The 15313-nt window shown below is 40.1% G+C and overlaps 1 pseudogene across 1 annotated transcript; it reads left to right on the forward strand.

Moving 5' to 3' along the window:
* Positions 1-9776: 9776 nt before the first annotated feature.
* Positions 9777-10119, forward strand: LOC311187833 (large ribosomal subunit protein eL38-like; annotated as a pseudogene). Its single transcript has one exon. The product of its transcript is annotated as a large ribosomal subunit protein eL38-like (transcript).
* Positions 10120-15313: the final 5194 nt, after the last annotated feature.

Raw genomic sequence — 15313 nt, forward strand, 5'->3', positions numbered from 1 at the left:
CAGGCAGACTGACTGAAACACACTGCTGAGGGGAGCAGTGGGTGAGACGAGAGGTCTGCTGCACCATATGGGTAGCAACCTGGCCAGCCAGGTATTGAACTTGTGCTGCAGAGGCTGTGGCTAGCTTCACAGTGCAGTGTTTAATCCCTTGCACCACCAGGGAGGCCCAATATTTATTTATTTATGCATACCAGAACTTGGGTACAGGCCAGAGGTGTGTGTGTGGGGGGGGTGTGAGAGGACTCACCGGAGACAGAGTAGGGAACAGAATAGGCAGACTGAAATACACTGCTGAGAGTAGCAATGGGTGAGACAGGAGAGGTCTGCTGTGCCATGTGAGTAGCTCTCTGGCTGGCAACAGAACTCATGCTGTAGAGGCTGTGGATAGCTTTATAGTGCTGTGCTTAACCCTTTGCGCCACCAGGGAGGCCCCATTAAAGTTCTTACGCACTAGGGTATGTTTTGTCTTGATGTGCTAGTTGGCAGAACCTACTTAGAACAGGCAGGTTTGGTGGTCCATGGGTGCTCCTCTCCCTGTCCTGTAACAATATTAACATACTACTTCCAAGAATATTTCATTAAAAAAATTTCAGTGCATATTAATAGATTTGTAGATATAAATGGCCTCCATACTCAATTTACAAATTCTTCAGAAATGATTGCATAACATCCTACATTTCATTTGACTTAATTCAACATAAAATCTGAGTATCACAAATGATATCTATTCAAAATTTAAATACATCTTTAATATTTTGCATAATAGAACAGTAGTGCTGCAAGGAACAATGAGGTGATTTAATCCAATGGGCTCACCTTAGAATTAAGATATACATTCAGAGGTTCAAGTGACTTGCCTACCTAGTCAGAAACAAGAGTAAGGAATAAAATCTGTTTAAAAGTCAAATATTCATTTCCTGTCCAGTGTTTGTTATATGGCACAAAGGAAACTGAGACACCAGGGCTAACAAGAAGCAGGTTTATTGCACCAGTGCTGACTCAGCGGATTCGCATCCAAAGGCTGAGCCCTGTTTGTAGGAGGAAGTCAGGGACTTATATACACCTTTAGTTTATACATGGTTCTGGGTGGGTTTGCACTGGCAGCTGTATGTGATCAGATATGATGTGGCTACATACAAAGAAGTGAGTTGTATGGTTGCATACCAAGGAGTAAAGGGTCAGTAGTCATGGGAACAACCCCTCCCCCCCATCCCCAGGTCCATCCTACTTCATGGTTAATATCTGACAAGATTACTACCAGGAACTAAGTTGCATACCAGGAATTGAGCAAAAGGTCATTACTCAAGACTCCCAGGCTGCTTATCTCAGGTCATCATGCTTTATTTATTTATTTATTTATTTATTTATTTATTTATTTTTCCTACAATAAGATCTTCATTTTTTTTTAAATAATAAATTTTATTTTTATATTCCCCCATACAATTGCAAACGCCCCATTCTGACCCCAATCCTTCCCCTCCCGCCCCCCACCCCCCAAAAAGTGTCTCTGGTTCATAGTTTTTTGTTGATTTTGATTTTCACTTTCTTATATTCATTTTCCTGGTCCCTTATTTAAGTTTTCTAGATTCCTGCTATGAGTGAGACCATCCGGTATTTTTCTTTTTCTTTTTGGCTTATTTCGCTGAGCATGATCCCTTCCAGCGCCATCCATGTTGCTGCAAATTGCATGTGTTTATCTTTTTTGAATGCTGAGTAATATTCCATGGTATATATGTACCACATCTTCTTGATCCAGTCATCTATTTTTGGGCATTTGGGTTGTTTCCAAAGCTTAGCTATTGTAAACAGTGCTGCTATAAACATAGGGGTGCAGGTGTTCTTTGGAATTGATGTTTCTGTGTCCTCTGGGTAAATACCTAGGAGTGGAATTGCTGGATCATATGGAAGCTCTATGTTTAGTAGGTCCAGAAATCTCCACACAGCTCTCCATAGTGGTTGGACCAGTTTGCACTCCCACCAACAGTGCAGAAGAGTTCCTTTTTCTCCACACCCTCGCCAACATTTGTTGTTGCTAGTTTTTTTTAATATGTGCCATTCTCACTGGTGTGAGATGGTATCTCATGGTAGTTTTGATTTGCATTTCCCTGATTACAAGTGATGTTGAACATTTTTTCATATGTCTGTTGGCCATTTGCATTTCCTCTTCAGAGAAGTTTCTTTTTAGCTCTTCTGCCCATTTTTTGACTGGATTATTTTCTTTGTTGTTGCTGAGTCTCATCAGCTCTTTGCAGATTTTTGTGATCAGTCCTTTATCATTAGTGTTGGGTGCAAAAATGTTCTCCCAGTTGGTGGGGTTTCTCTTTGTTTTTGTTATTGTCTCTTTTGCTGTGCAGAAGCTCTTTAATTTGATGTAGTCCCAGCTGTTTATCTATGTCTTCACTATCACTGCTTTGGGTGATATGTCTGTAAAGATGTCTTTGATGTGCAAATCCCGTAGTGTTTCGCCTATATTTCCTTCTATGTATTTTATGGTTTCAGGTCTTATGTCTAGTTCTTTAATCCATTTTGAGTTGATTTTTGTGTATGGTGTGAGGTAGTGGTCAAGCTTCATTCTTTTGCATGTAGCGACCCAGTTTTCCCAGCACCATTTATTAAACAAACTTTCTTTGCTCCAATGCATAGTCTTTGCTCCTTTGTCAAAGATTAGCTGACCATAAACTGTGGGTTTATTTCTGGATTTTCTATTCGATTCCATTGGTCTGTATGTCTGTTCTAGTTCCAATACCATGCAGTTTTGATGATTATGGCTTTGTAGTATAGTTTGAAGTCTGGGAGTGTGATGCCTCCATTTCCTTCTTTTTTTTTCAGTAGAGCTTTGGCTATTCGGGGTTTTTGGTGATTCCATATGAATTTCATCAATAATTGTTCTGTTTCTTTGAAGAATGCAATTGAGATTTTGATTGGAATAGCATTGAATCTGTATATTGCTTTTGGTAGGATGGCCATTTTAATAATGTTTATTCTTCCAATCCATGAGCAGGGGATGTCTTTCCATTTCTTTGTGTCTTCTTCTATTTCTTTTAACAGTGTTTTATAGTTTTCTTTGTATAGGTCCTTTACCTCTTTTGTTAGATTTATTCCCAAATATTTGATTTTTTTTGTTTTGATAATAAAAGGGATGGTTTTTTTGATTTCTTCGTCTTCAGATTTATTGTTTGTGTATAGCAAGGCTACTGACTTTTGCGTGTTGATTTTGTATCCTGCCACTTTACTGAATTGATTGATGAGTTGAATTAGTTTTTCTGTGGAGATTTTGGGGTTCTCTATGTATATTATCATATCATCTGCAAATAGTGATAGTTTGACTTCTTCTTTTCCTATTTGGATTCCTTGGATGTCTTTCTCGTCTTATTGCTCTGGCTAGGACTTCCAGTATTATATTGAAAAGCAGTGGTGAGAGTGGACATCCTTGTCTTGTTCCAGATCTTAATGGAATTGCTTTCAGCTTTTCACCATTGAGAATGATACTGGCTGTTGGCTTGTCATAGATGGCCTTTATGATATTGAGGTATGTTCCTTGTATCCCAAGAATTTCAAGGGCTTTTATCATGAATGGGTGTTGCACTTTGTCGAAAGCTTTCTCAGCATCTATTGATATTATCATATGGTTTTTATATTTCTTTTTGTTGATGTGTTGGATAACGTTGATTGATTTTCGGATGTTGAACCATCCTTGTGTCCCTGGAATGAATCCTACTTGGTCGTGGTGAATTATCTTATGGACACATTGTTGGATTCTGATAGCTAAAATTTTATTGAGGATTTTTGCATCAGTGTTCATTAGGGAGATTGGCCTATAGTTTTCCTTTTTTTGTGTTGTCCTTATTCGGTTTTGGTATTAGTGTAATATTGGCTTTATAGAACGTGTTTGATATTGTCCCTTCCTTCTCAATTTTTTGGAAGAGTTTGTGAAGGATAGGCACTAATTCGTCTCTGAATGTTTGGTAGAATTCATTTGTAAATCCATCAGGTCCTGGGCTTTTGTTTTTGGGGAGGTTTTTGATTACCATTTCAATTTCACTGCTTGTAATTGGTCTGTTTAGGTGTTCTATTTCTTCTTTATCTAGCTTTGGGTGATTGTAGAGTTGTAGAAATTTGTCCATCTCCTCTAGATTGTTGAACTTGTTTCCATATAACTGTTCATAGTAGTTACTGATTATTCTTTTGATTTCTGCTGTGTCCATTGTGATTTCTCATCTTTCATTTATGATCCTGTGTATTTGTGCTTTCTCCCTTTTTTCCTTTGTGAGCCTGGCTAGGGGTTTGTCTATTTTATTTATTTTTTCAAAGAACCAGCTCTTGGTTTCATTGATCTTTTGGATTGTTTTTTTTAGTTTCAATTTCATTTATTTCTGCTTTGGTTTTTATTATTTCTTTTCTTCTACTGGTTTTGGGGTTTTTTTTGTTGTTCTTTTTCTAGATCTTTGAGCTTCGAGATTAGGTTGTTTCTTTGAGTTCTTTCTTGTTTTTTGATGTGAGCTTCTATTGCTATATATTTTCCTCTTATTACTGCTTTTGCTGCATCCCATACATTTAGGATATTGGTGTCCTCCTTGTCATTCAATAAAAAGAATTTTTTTAATTTCTTCTTTGATCTCCTCGTTAGTCCAGTGGTCTTCCAGTAGTGTGGCTTTTAATCTCCATGAGGTAGGATAGTTCCTTGCCTTCTTTTTATGATTTATTTCTAGTTTGATGCCTTCGTGGTCAGAAAAGATGGTTGGTATGATTTCAATCTTGGTGTATCTGTTGATGTTTGTCTTGTGCCCCAGTATGTGATCGATCCTGGAGAATGATCCGTGTGCGCTTGAGAAAAATGTGTACTCCGTTTTTTTTGGGTTTAGTGTTCTATAGATGTCTGTTAAGCCCAAATGCTCTAGGTCCTTATTTAGAGCTTTAGTTTCTTTACTTATTTTTTGTCTTGTTGATCTATCCATTGTTGATAGTGGTGTGTTGAAGTCTCCCACTACGTATGTGTTTTCTCTGATGTCTGTTTTCAGAGAGGACAACAGTTGTCTGATATATTTTGGTGCTCTTTCGTTTGGTGAGTATATGTTAATGAGTGTTATTTCTTCTTGAAGTATTGTCCCCTTAATCATAATGTAGTGACCATTGGGGTCTCTTTTTATTTTTTTGAGTTTGAAGTCTGTTTTATCTGATATAAGTATAGCTGTTCCTGCTTTCTTTTTTGGCCCATTTGCTTGTAGGATTGTTTTCCATCCTTTGACTTTGAGACTATTTTTATCTTTTGTAGCTAAATGTGTTTCCTGGAGACAGCAAAAGGTTGGGTTTTGTTTCTTAATCCAGGCTGCAACTCTGTGTCTTTTTATTGAAGAGTTTAGTCCATTTACATTTAGAGTTAATATTGATATGTTAGCATCTGTATTTGCCATTATGTTTGTCTTTCCTTTGAATTTATTCATTTATTCTTTTAATAACTTTTTTTTTTTGGTCTTCTTTCGTTGTTATTCGTCCCTCTGAGGTTCTGGCTTTAGGATTCCTTGTAGTATTTTTTGGAGTGGCGGTTTAGTCGTAATGAAATTCCGGAGTTTCTCTTTGTCTGGGAAGGTCCATATTCTTTCTTCATGGAGGAAAGAGAGCTTTGCGGGATAGAGTATTCTTGGTTGGCATCTGTTTTCTTGGAGTCTGTTGACTATGTCCCTCCACTCTCTCCTTGCCCGTAGTGTTTCTTCGGAGAAGTCTGATGTCAGCCTGATTGGTTTTCCTTTGAATGTTATCTGTTTCTTCCCTCTTGTCAGCTTCATTATTTTTTCCTTGTCCTGGATTCTTGGGAGCTTTACTATTATGTGTCTTGCTGTGTTTTTCCTTTCGTCGTGGAAGTTTGGTGGTGTTCTTGCTTCTTGTATATCAATTTTCAGCTCCTTCTTCGCATTTGGGAAGTTCTCTTCAATTATATCCATGAATATTTTCTCTGTTCCTACATCTCTCTCCTCTACTTCTGGAATTCCTATAACTCTTATATTTCCTTTCCTCATGGAGTCAGATAGTTCCCGAAGTCTTTCTTCATTCTTTTTCCTTCATACTTCTCTTTCCTTTTCTGTTTTGGTTCTTTTTATTTCTGTGTCTTCAAGAGTACTTATTCGCTCTTCCATTTCACCTATTCTGCTTTCATTGCTTTTCCCAGAGTTCTTTAGTTCCTCCATTCATTCTTTGATCTCCTGCATTTCTTTTACTTCCCTCTTTAGGGACTCAATTTCCTTCTTCTGATCTATCACTTTTTTAATCATGGCAGTTTTAAATTCTCTTTCTGGAAGGCTCAGAAGTTCTTCCAAGTTGCTGTCGTTGCAATCTGGGGAGTGGTTTTCTTTTTGTGGTGTGCTTCTTTCCTGAGGAGTTGTTAGGTTGCGTGTGGTTCTTCTACTCCCTACTGTCTGTTTTCTAATTTGTCGTATGCGTTGGGACACTGTGTTGCTCGGACTGACTGGCATCTTGGGTGAACTTCTCCGCTCCCCTCTGGCTCTTCCAGGAGCCATCTCTGTCTTCTGGGGGAGCTTTCTGCTGGTTTTAGGCAGTTTTTACTGAAGAAATGTCCCTGTTCTAAAATGGCGAAGCGGGATGCAGTCCCTGCGCCTCCGGTTTCAGGCATACTCTTCTGCGCACCCGGTCTGCCCCGGACGTGGGTGCCTGCTCCCTCTGTGGGCTCAGACTGCTGGTCGGAAGGGGCCTGGCGTGGGCTAACTTCCCGGCTGGCCACTGGGTCCTCCAGAAGCCTTCTGCCCTTTTCAAGCAGTCTTAAGAAATTTCCTGTTCTATGGGGTGTTAGTGACTTTTTTTTCCTGGTCGCTAGGTGGCGCCAGAGATCTCTCCTATTGTCCTTGGGGGGCTGTTTCTCGCCTCCCCCCACCCCGTGGGACAGGGAACAGAGTGGGAATGGTAGGGTACACCTCAACAGCTTTGGGGTGCTGTGTCTGCCTTGTGCCCCACCGTCGTGGAGAACCCACGCCCCGAATTTTCGTGCCCCGGGTCTCAGTTCAAAGCCCTCAGGTCCAGGACGCGGGCTGTAGCCCAGTTCAGTGGCGCGGGAATGGCGCCTTTTGCACCGCTCCCGTGCCTGGGCGCCTGGTTCCTGCTCACTCAGGGAGGGACCTTCACCTCAGTGAGGACCTCTGATCGTCTCCCCGCAAGCCTAGGTCGCAGGCGCGGGGACCTGGGCCGCTGCGATCCTGGTCCATGTTTGCTTTTCAAGCGCGCCCAGCGCAGCGCTTTTCCGCGCAAGCTTACGGGCTGCCCGGGCTGTGTGCACGTCTCCCGGGGTCTTTGTTCTTCTCTAATGGCGCCCGGAGCCGTTCGCTCACCGCCGCAGCAAATCCTGCAGGGTTCGTCTCAGCTCCCGTTCACGGGGTGTGGTGGCTGCAATAGTTCCTTTCCACTCACAGTCCCGCTTGCTGCGTCATTTGTTCTTGTTGGCCGTTTTGGTTTGTTGTTTTCCTCCTCTCTGCCGGTCAGAGAGTGCCGCCTCTGTGGGTGGGGGAGGGGAGCAGGGTTCTGCGCTTTCCTCCCTTCTAGGCCTCTTTTATGGCCACTTTCTTCGGGTAATTTGCTGGAGTCGTCCGTTTATGTTTATCTTCCGTGTCCCAGTTCTCACTGGGACCTGCCGCTTTTCCTCCCTATTAACTTTTTTTAATGGGAGATCTTACTCGCAGCATCTCCTCGCCACCATGTTGCTCCGTCCCCCATCTACCATCATGCTTTATTTCTACTTCATGTTTGCAAATGTACTGTTGTGCAGTCTCGATTAACTTGATGTCTGTGTGACTGTTTCATTTATTTATTTATTTTTAATATATATTTTTTTAATAGAGGCATGTTTTATTTATTTGTTTGTATGTTTGTTTGTTTGTTTTGTTTATACATGCACTGGGTACAGTCAGAAGCGCGGGAGGGTGAGAGAATTCACCAGAGCCAGAGCGGGGAGCAGAGCAGGCAGAAGGACCGAAGTACACTGCTGAGGGGAGCAGCGGGCGGCAGGAGAGGTCTGAGCGCCATGTGGGACCCTCCTCTGATGGCCGGGGAGCAGCCAGGGATCGAACTGGCGCCGCAGAGGCTGCGGGCAGCTTTGCAACCCAGCGCTCAACCGCTGCACCACCGGGGAGGCCCTGTGTGACTGTTCCAAATCAATTATTACCAAAAGGGACTAACATAAGACTCAGTGTTCACTGACTGGGAAAAAAAGCTAGATCAACTATATTTTTCCTTTTGTCCATTGAGGCATGATTTTCTAGAAAAAAACAATCCCTCCTGTGTACTTTCATCTTGCTTCCTCATGGTCCATCTTGCCAGCTGAGGTTGTCAGTACAAAGATTTCAAACTGTCAGCATGGGAATAAGTTTTCTGCCATTTTTCTAGATCTATGAGCTGCACATCAGAGCTTGGTGGACTGATTCACTCCACACTTATTTAACATTCTTGAGAGGTTCACAACAATTTTCCCAACTCTACGATCATTAATGATTTAACATTCTTCAATGTAACCATGCTTCATCACAGTTGAGAAACAGACAATGACTTTAGAACACAGCCTAATAAGAATCTGACCTTTTCCTCTATTTTGGCATCTCGACAGCATTGGCTAGGGTATTCTTCTTGTGTACCATTATAGCACAGAAACATGGCATAAACGGCATGTGAGAAGTGAGCACATGGAGCTAAAGGCTAGATCAACCATTGAAAATAGCAGTTTATCTACTAATCTTGGCTATTCTGACTAAAGTAATGAGTGACAACATTAATGAAGGGCTAGGTATGGAAGCCAAGAGCGTATCTCCCTTTATAAATACTTAAGGATACTTAACCTATCAAATTATTCATTTAAATTTTTTTAAAGATTTATTTATTCATGCATACAAGAACCGGGGTACAGGCCAGATGCGTGAGAGGGTGAGAGGATTCACTAGAGACAGAGCGGGGAACGGAACAGGCAGACTGACTGAAATACACTGCTGAGGGGAGGAGTGGGCAAGACAGAAGAGGTCTGCTGCGCCATGTGGGATTCTTGCAGGTCGGCTAGGATGGAATCCGTGCTGCAGAGGCTGCAGACAGCCTCACAGCGCTGCACTCAACTGCCTGTGCCACCAGGGGAGGCCCTTTTAAATTTTTTTAAGATTCATTTTTATTTATTTATGCATGGAAGAACTGGGGTGCAGGCCAGAGGTGTGCGGGTGGTGGTGAGGACCACCAGACAGAGCAGGGAGCAGAACAGGTGGATCCACTGAGGAACACTGCTGAGGGGAGCAGTGGGCGAGACAGGAGAGGTCTGCTGTGTCATGTGGGCCAGCACCCCTTCCAGGGATTGAACTCATGCCACAGTGACTGGTGATAGCTTGACAGTGCCAAGACTCTAACCCCTGTGCCACCAGAGAGGTCCAACCTATCAAATTCTTTTTTTAAAAAAAAGATTTATTTTTATACAAGAACCGGGGTACAGGCCAGATGCACAGGAGGGTGAGAGGATTCACTAGAGGCAGAGTGGGGTACAGAACAGGCAGACTGACGAAATACACTGCTGAGGGGAGCAGCGGGTGAGACAGGAGAGGTCTGCTTTGCCGTGTGGGATTCTTGCCCACCGGCTGGGATCGAACCTGCCCTGCAGAGGCTGCGGACAGCTCCACAGTGCGGTGTTCAACCGCCTGTGCCACCAGGGAGGGCTCCTATCAAATTCTTAATCTGTATTTCTTTTCCATTCTTGTTTTTTGCCAGTGGCTGTGCCAGTGGCACATAGTCCTGTATGCCCCATATCCATGCCTTGCAATATTCAGGAAATCAAGGACTTTCAGTTCACACCCGGAAAAAAGAATGCCAAGTCCATCAAGGTCAAGAAAAACTAGGATAACATGAAGTTTAAAGTCAAATGTAGCAGATACTTGTACACCTTGGTCATCACAAAGAGAAGAGAGAGAAACTGAAGCAGTCCCTGCCCCCAAGTTTGGCAGTGAAGGCGCTGAAATGAACCAGGTGTGCAGACTTGAACTGTATTAAAAATTCAAAAATTCCTAACAAAATTCTTAAACTATCAAATTCACTGTCCTTAGGACAATAATAGCTTTAGTAATTTCAGGATGGAATATCCTAACATTACAATTTCAGATTAATGGCTTAAATGTATTCCTCTTTAGATGTTAATCAAAAACTCAGAACTTAGGGGCCTCCCTAGTGGCGCAGCGGTTGAGCGCTGGGTTGCAAAGCTGCCCGCAGCCTCTGCAGCGCCGGTTTGATCCCTGGCTGCTCCCCGGCCACCGGAGGAGGGTCCCACATGGCGCGCAGACCTCTCCTGCTGCCCGCTGCTCCCCTCAGCAGTGTACTTCGGTCCTTCTGCCTGCTCTGCTCCCCGCTCTGGCTCTGGTGAATTCTCTCACCCTCCCGCACTTCTGACTGTACCCAGTGCTTGTATAAATAAATAAACAAATAAATCTTTAAAAAAACAAAACAAAACAAAAACTCAGAACTTAGATTTGTAAAAGTTTATTTATATGGTCAAAAAGCAAACAGCAAGACATTTGGTTATTGCAACCATAATGTGTCATTTTGAATAATATTTAAGAAATCCATAAGAAATGATATTTAAACCATTACTAGAAAAGTAAGTTAAGAGCATACTTAAGGCACTTCAGATGAAAGCTAATTTCAAATTTTCCATAACAGTAACATTATTCTAAGTGTGGTAAATTTGCTTCTACAGATTTTAGCAACAATGCAACTTTTATCTTACAAAAGAAGAATGCACTCTCAGGGAGACAAGACAAATACAAAAAAAAAAAAAAAAAAACCAAACCTGTTATTCTTTCAATGCTCATAGCAAATTATCTGGAGTTATACAGATTACATGGGCAGTAGTATTTCCCCCGGACAGTCTGTACAAATCTGGACATCTTCATACAAGTCTCATAAGAATCACAGCATAAATTTATTTGGCCTGAGACAAATTCAAAAACAGTAGATAAGGAATCCAGAATCACACAATATACAGGGGAGTAATTAACAAAAAGCGGGTCCACTAAAGAGTCAAAGTTCAACTATACCTCCTACCCACCAAATGTACCAACAAAACCCCACATAAAATGTTTCTTCATAGGCAATTATATAATTCATCTCTTTCTATAAAATTTCTAGACCACATAGGAAAGTTATTAGATAGTACAAAGTAGCAGGGATTCATAATATTATGTTAATGTAACACTTCTTAAACATTTTTTTCACAATCCTAATTCCCATATTTCCCTAATAGAGGCATTGCATATTACTCTTCATAACTATAGGGAAGGGTCTAACTAGATCTAATGATAACCATCAACTTTTTTCACAGAAATTTGGTTAGCATAAAATTGTTATTTCCATTAATAGATAAAAAGACAAAACTCAAGCCCTCTTCAAAAGTTTACTGTTTTTCACTAAAGGAAGAGAATGAAGGCTAAAATAATACCAAAAGAACAGCTTTCAAGAAATGTTCACTTTTTCTTCATAGGCAATAATTCAGTATTTATGATTTTCTTTTCCCTATCTAGGGGATTCCTTTTCCTAAGCACAAGGATTAAGGAAATATGTTGTAACGCTAATACAGAAATCAACTTAACCAGCTGGGTCTATTTTTTCCCCCTGTTAGGTACAAATCAAATAATTGACAATTTTTAATTTGCAAAACCATTTTAGACCATTCTTAAATTAGACTGATTTAAACACTAGGCCACATTTTTTATTAAAGGTGGGCCCACCTTTAAATAAAACTAGGGAACCTGAACCTGAAGTCTTTCCAAATTCAAGATATTGTTAACACCACACTCATGCAGAAATCATAATCCTGTATTTATAGATATGTTCTATTTTTTACAGCTATCAAGAAGCATAGATAGCACTGTGGTGGGAAGAAGGAAGAGGAGGAGAGGGTAGCAGAGGACTGGCTACTTTTGCTTTCTAAAGGTTAGATATGAACTCTGCAGGATAGTGTTCCATTTCAGAAGACCACATAATACATATAATTTCTCTACCCAAAAGGAAAGATGTGCAAAGCATACACATCCAGCAAAAATGGAAAAGCTAACAATGGATTCATGATGCAGTTACTAACACACTTATACAGGAATTTGTGGTCAGAACTTTTTCCCTCACCTTTGGATAAGATAAAATCAGATGACCAAAAGTTAACTAAAGCAGTTTTGAACATTGTTCTAATTAAAATGAAGTAGTTGTTTTAAAAATTTTATAATATATATAATTCTATGTAAATTAAATGTTTACATAAAGTTTGCTGGGAAGTGAGAGTTAAGAGGAGAATGGTATCTAAATACTTCATGATTTTGACAGGAAATTTCTTTTTAAGGCACTACACATTTTCTTTGGTTAAATGATTAACAATTTAAATCACTTGGAAAAAAGAGGTAATACAAAAGACACAAGTTGCATTCTTTTTTTCAAATACACGTTTTCTCATTTTTCAGTTTCCATTGCTTCAGTATCCACATATCTCTGTGATTCTTTTAGCTCATCAGAAAGCTGAAACAAAATGTATATATCAATCTGTTAGTCTCTGAAAGAAAAGTAGCTTTTACTTCTAATAATTTAGTACATTTTTAAATTAAAAAAATTTTAGAACATACAAATGTTTCCAAAAAATGTTAAGAAAAATGTATCCATATCATATATACACTATTGACAACAATCATGTATAAAAATAAATATACTTGGGGGATAACTGGGAACATGAAAAAACAGTTGGTATATAAAGAAAATGGAATGACTGGTATTTTTAAATGTCTCAAAAAAGTATAATTCTTCATTAATTTTGAAAACCATGGGGAAAAGTAATATTTATATTAAAAGGTATATAAAGCTCAAAAAAGTAAACTTCAGCTAACCTATAGATCTTAGCAGGAGCTATAGGATACCAAGGTAAACTTACACTTGGCTCTTAGCCAAAAAGAAGTGCTTGAACTGAAAGTTATTTAGGACATTTCAAAGAACTGTAGAACAAAGGAAAAAAATAGAAAACATCAAAGAGAAACCATTAGCATTTCCTCAATTTTATATACACCTGCCTGAAGCAAACTTTTTTTTAAAAAAAAGTTTTTTTCTAGAAAAAAAGTATTTTTCTAGAGAAAATAATTTCAAGTTTCTTTTTTTGATAAAATTGTTTCTTCTCAGGGCCTCCCCTGTGGCGCAGCAGGTAGAGCACCGCGTGTGAAGCTGTCCGTAGCCTCTGCAGAGCGGGTTCAATCCCGGCCGGCCAGGGAGATTCCCACATGGAACAGCAGACCTCTCCTGACTTGCCCGGTGCTCCCCTCAGCAGTGTCTTCAGTTTGTCTGGCAGTTCTGCTCTCCGCTCTGTCTCTGGTGAATTCTCTCACCCTCCTGAGCCTCTGACTGTACCCCACTTCTCATATAAATAAATAAATCTTAAAAAATAAAACACAAACTTCCTTATTAAAAAAAATTGTTTCTTCTCTTCTGCCTCAATATTACAACAATAATATTCAAATAAATAATGGCAATACTAATTATAGGAATTTTCACTATCCTCTGAGGACAACTTACTAAACAATTTTCAGTGTTTCTCAAAAATATTATTTTCCAGATAATATTATTAAGATTTTAATTAAGACAGCTTGTAAATGTGATGGATGTTTTGCTCAAGATTGATTTACTTGGTTTAAAATTTTCTCAGCTTTTCCTGCCGATATTTCAAATGCTGTTTATTTTCTTAAATTGAAGTATAATCGACATATTACATTATGTTTATTTTCAGGTTTACAATGCTATGATTTGATATTTTTATACATCATGAAATGATCACAGTAAGTCTAGTTATTATCTGTCACCATATATAGTTAGCAAATTTTTCTTGCTATGAGAACTTTTAAGATCTGGTCTCGGGCCTCCCTGGTGGCGCAGGTGGTTGGGCACAGTGCTGTGAAGCCGTCAGCAGCCTCTGCAGCGTGGGTTCGATTCCCGGCCTGTCAGGGAAAAACCCACATGGTGTGGCAGTATCTTCGGTCCATCTGCCTGTTCTGCTCCCCGCTCTGTCTCTGGTGAATTCTCTTACCCTCCCGTGCCTCTGACCTGCACCCCAATATGTATATACAGTACAATATTAACAAAGCTGTACATCACACACAATTACTTATTTTGTAACTGGAAGTTTGTATCTTTTGACCTCCTTTACCTAATCTGTCCATCTCCCAACTCGGCCCTCTAGCAAACATGAATCTTTGAGCTTGACATTTTTTCTTTTTTTTTTTTTTTAGAAAAAGCACTATTTCATTTAAAAAAATTTTATTTATCTTTGTGTAGAACTGTGGTATAGGCCAGAAGTATGGGGGGAGGTAAGAGGATTCACCAGAGACAAAGTGGGGAGCAGAACAGGCAGACTGACTGAAATACACTGCTGAGGGGAGCAGCGGGCGAGACAGGAAAGGTCTGCTGTTCCATATGTGGGTTAGATCCCTGAGCAGGGGATTGAATTCAGGCCATGGTGGTGACAGAGCTGATACTTAGCCCCTAGGCCACCAGGGAGGCCCTTGACTTTTGTTTTTATTCCACATATAAGTGATATCATATGGTATTTTTCCTTGTCTCACTTCTCTCAGCATAATGAATGCTCTTGAGATCTATCCACATTGTTTCAAATGGCAAGATTTTGTTTTTGTGGATGAATAAAATTACATTGTGTGTGTGTGCACTTGTAAACACACATTTTACTCATCCATCCATTGATGGACACTTAGATTGTTTCCATAACTTGGCTATTGTAAATAATGCTGTAATAAACATGAGGGTGCATAATTTTTTTTTAAGATTTATTTATTTATACAAGAACTCGGGTACAGGCCAGAGGCACGGGAGCGTGAGAGAATTCACCAGAGACAGAGCGGGGAGCAGAACAGGCAGACGGGCCGAAAACACTGCTGAGGGGAGTAGCAGGCGAGACAGGAGAGGTCTGCCACGCCATGTGGGTCGTTCCCTGGCCGGCCGGGAATCAAACCCGTGCTGCAGAGGCTGCGGACAGCTTCACAGCACTGCACTCAACACACTGCGCCACCAGGGAGGCCTGCATAAATCTTTTTAAATTAATGTTTTTATTTTCTTCTGATAAGAAAAATGCTTTCTTGGGTATTTATCTGAATAAATATGTATTATCTTGATGTTAACAGAATAAAGAGCATTTGGGTACATGTATAATAAATTTTGAGCATCAGTAACAAAATGTGTAAAGCACTCAGATATTGAGATGATCTCAGGAGAAAAGGAAATAGACAAAAATCTCAATTTTAAATGTGTCCCAAATAGA

Source organism: Talpa europaea (genome assembly GCF_964194135.1).
Source record: "Talpa europaea genome assembly, chromosome: X".
Lineage (NCBI taxonomy): Eukaryota > Metazoa > Chordata > Mammalia > Eulipotyphla > Talpidae > Talpa > Talpa europaea.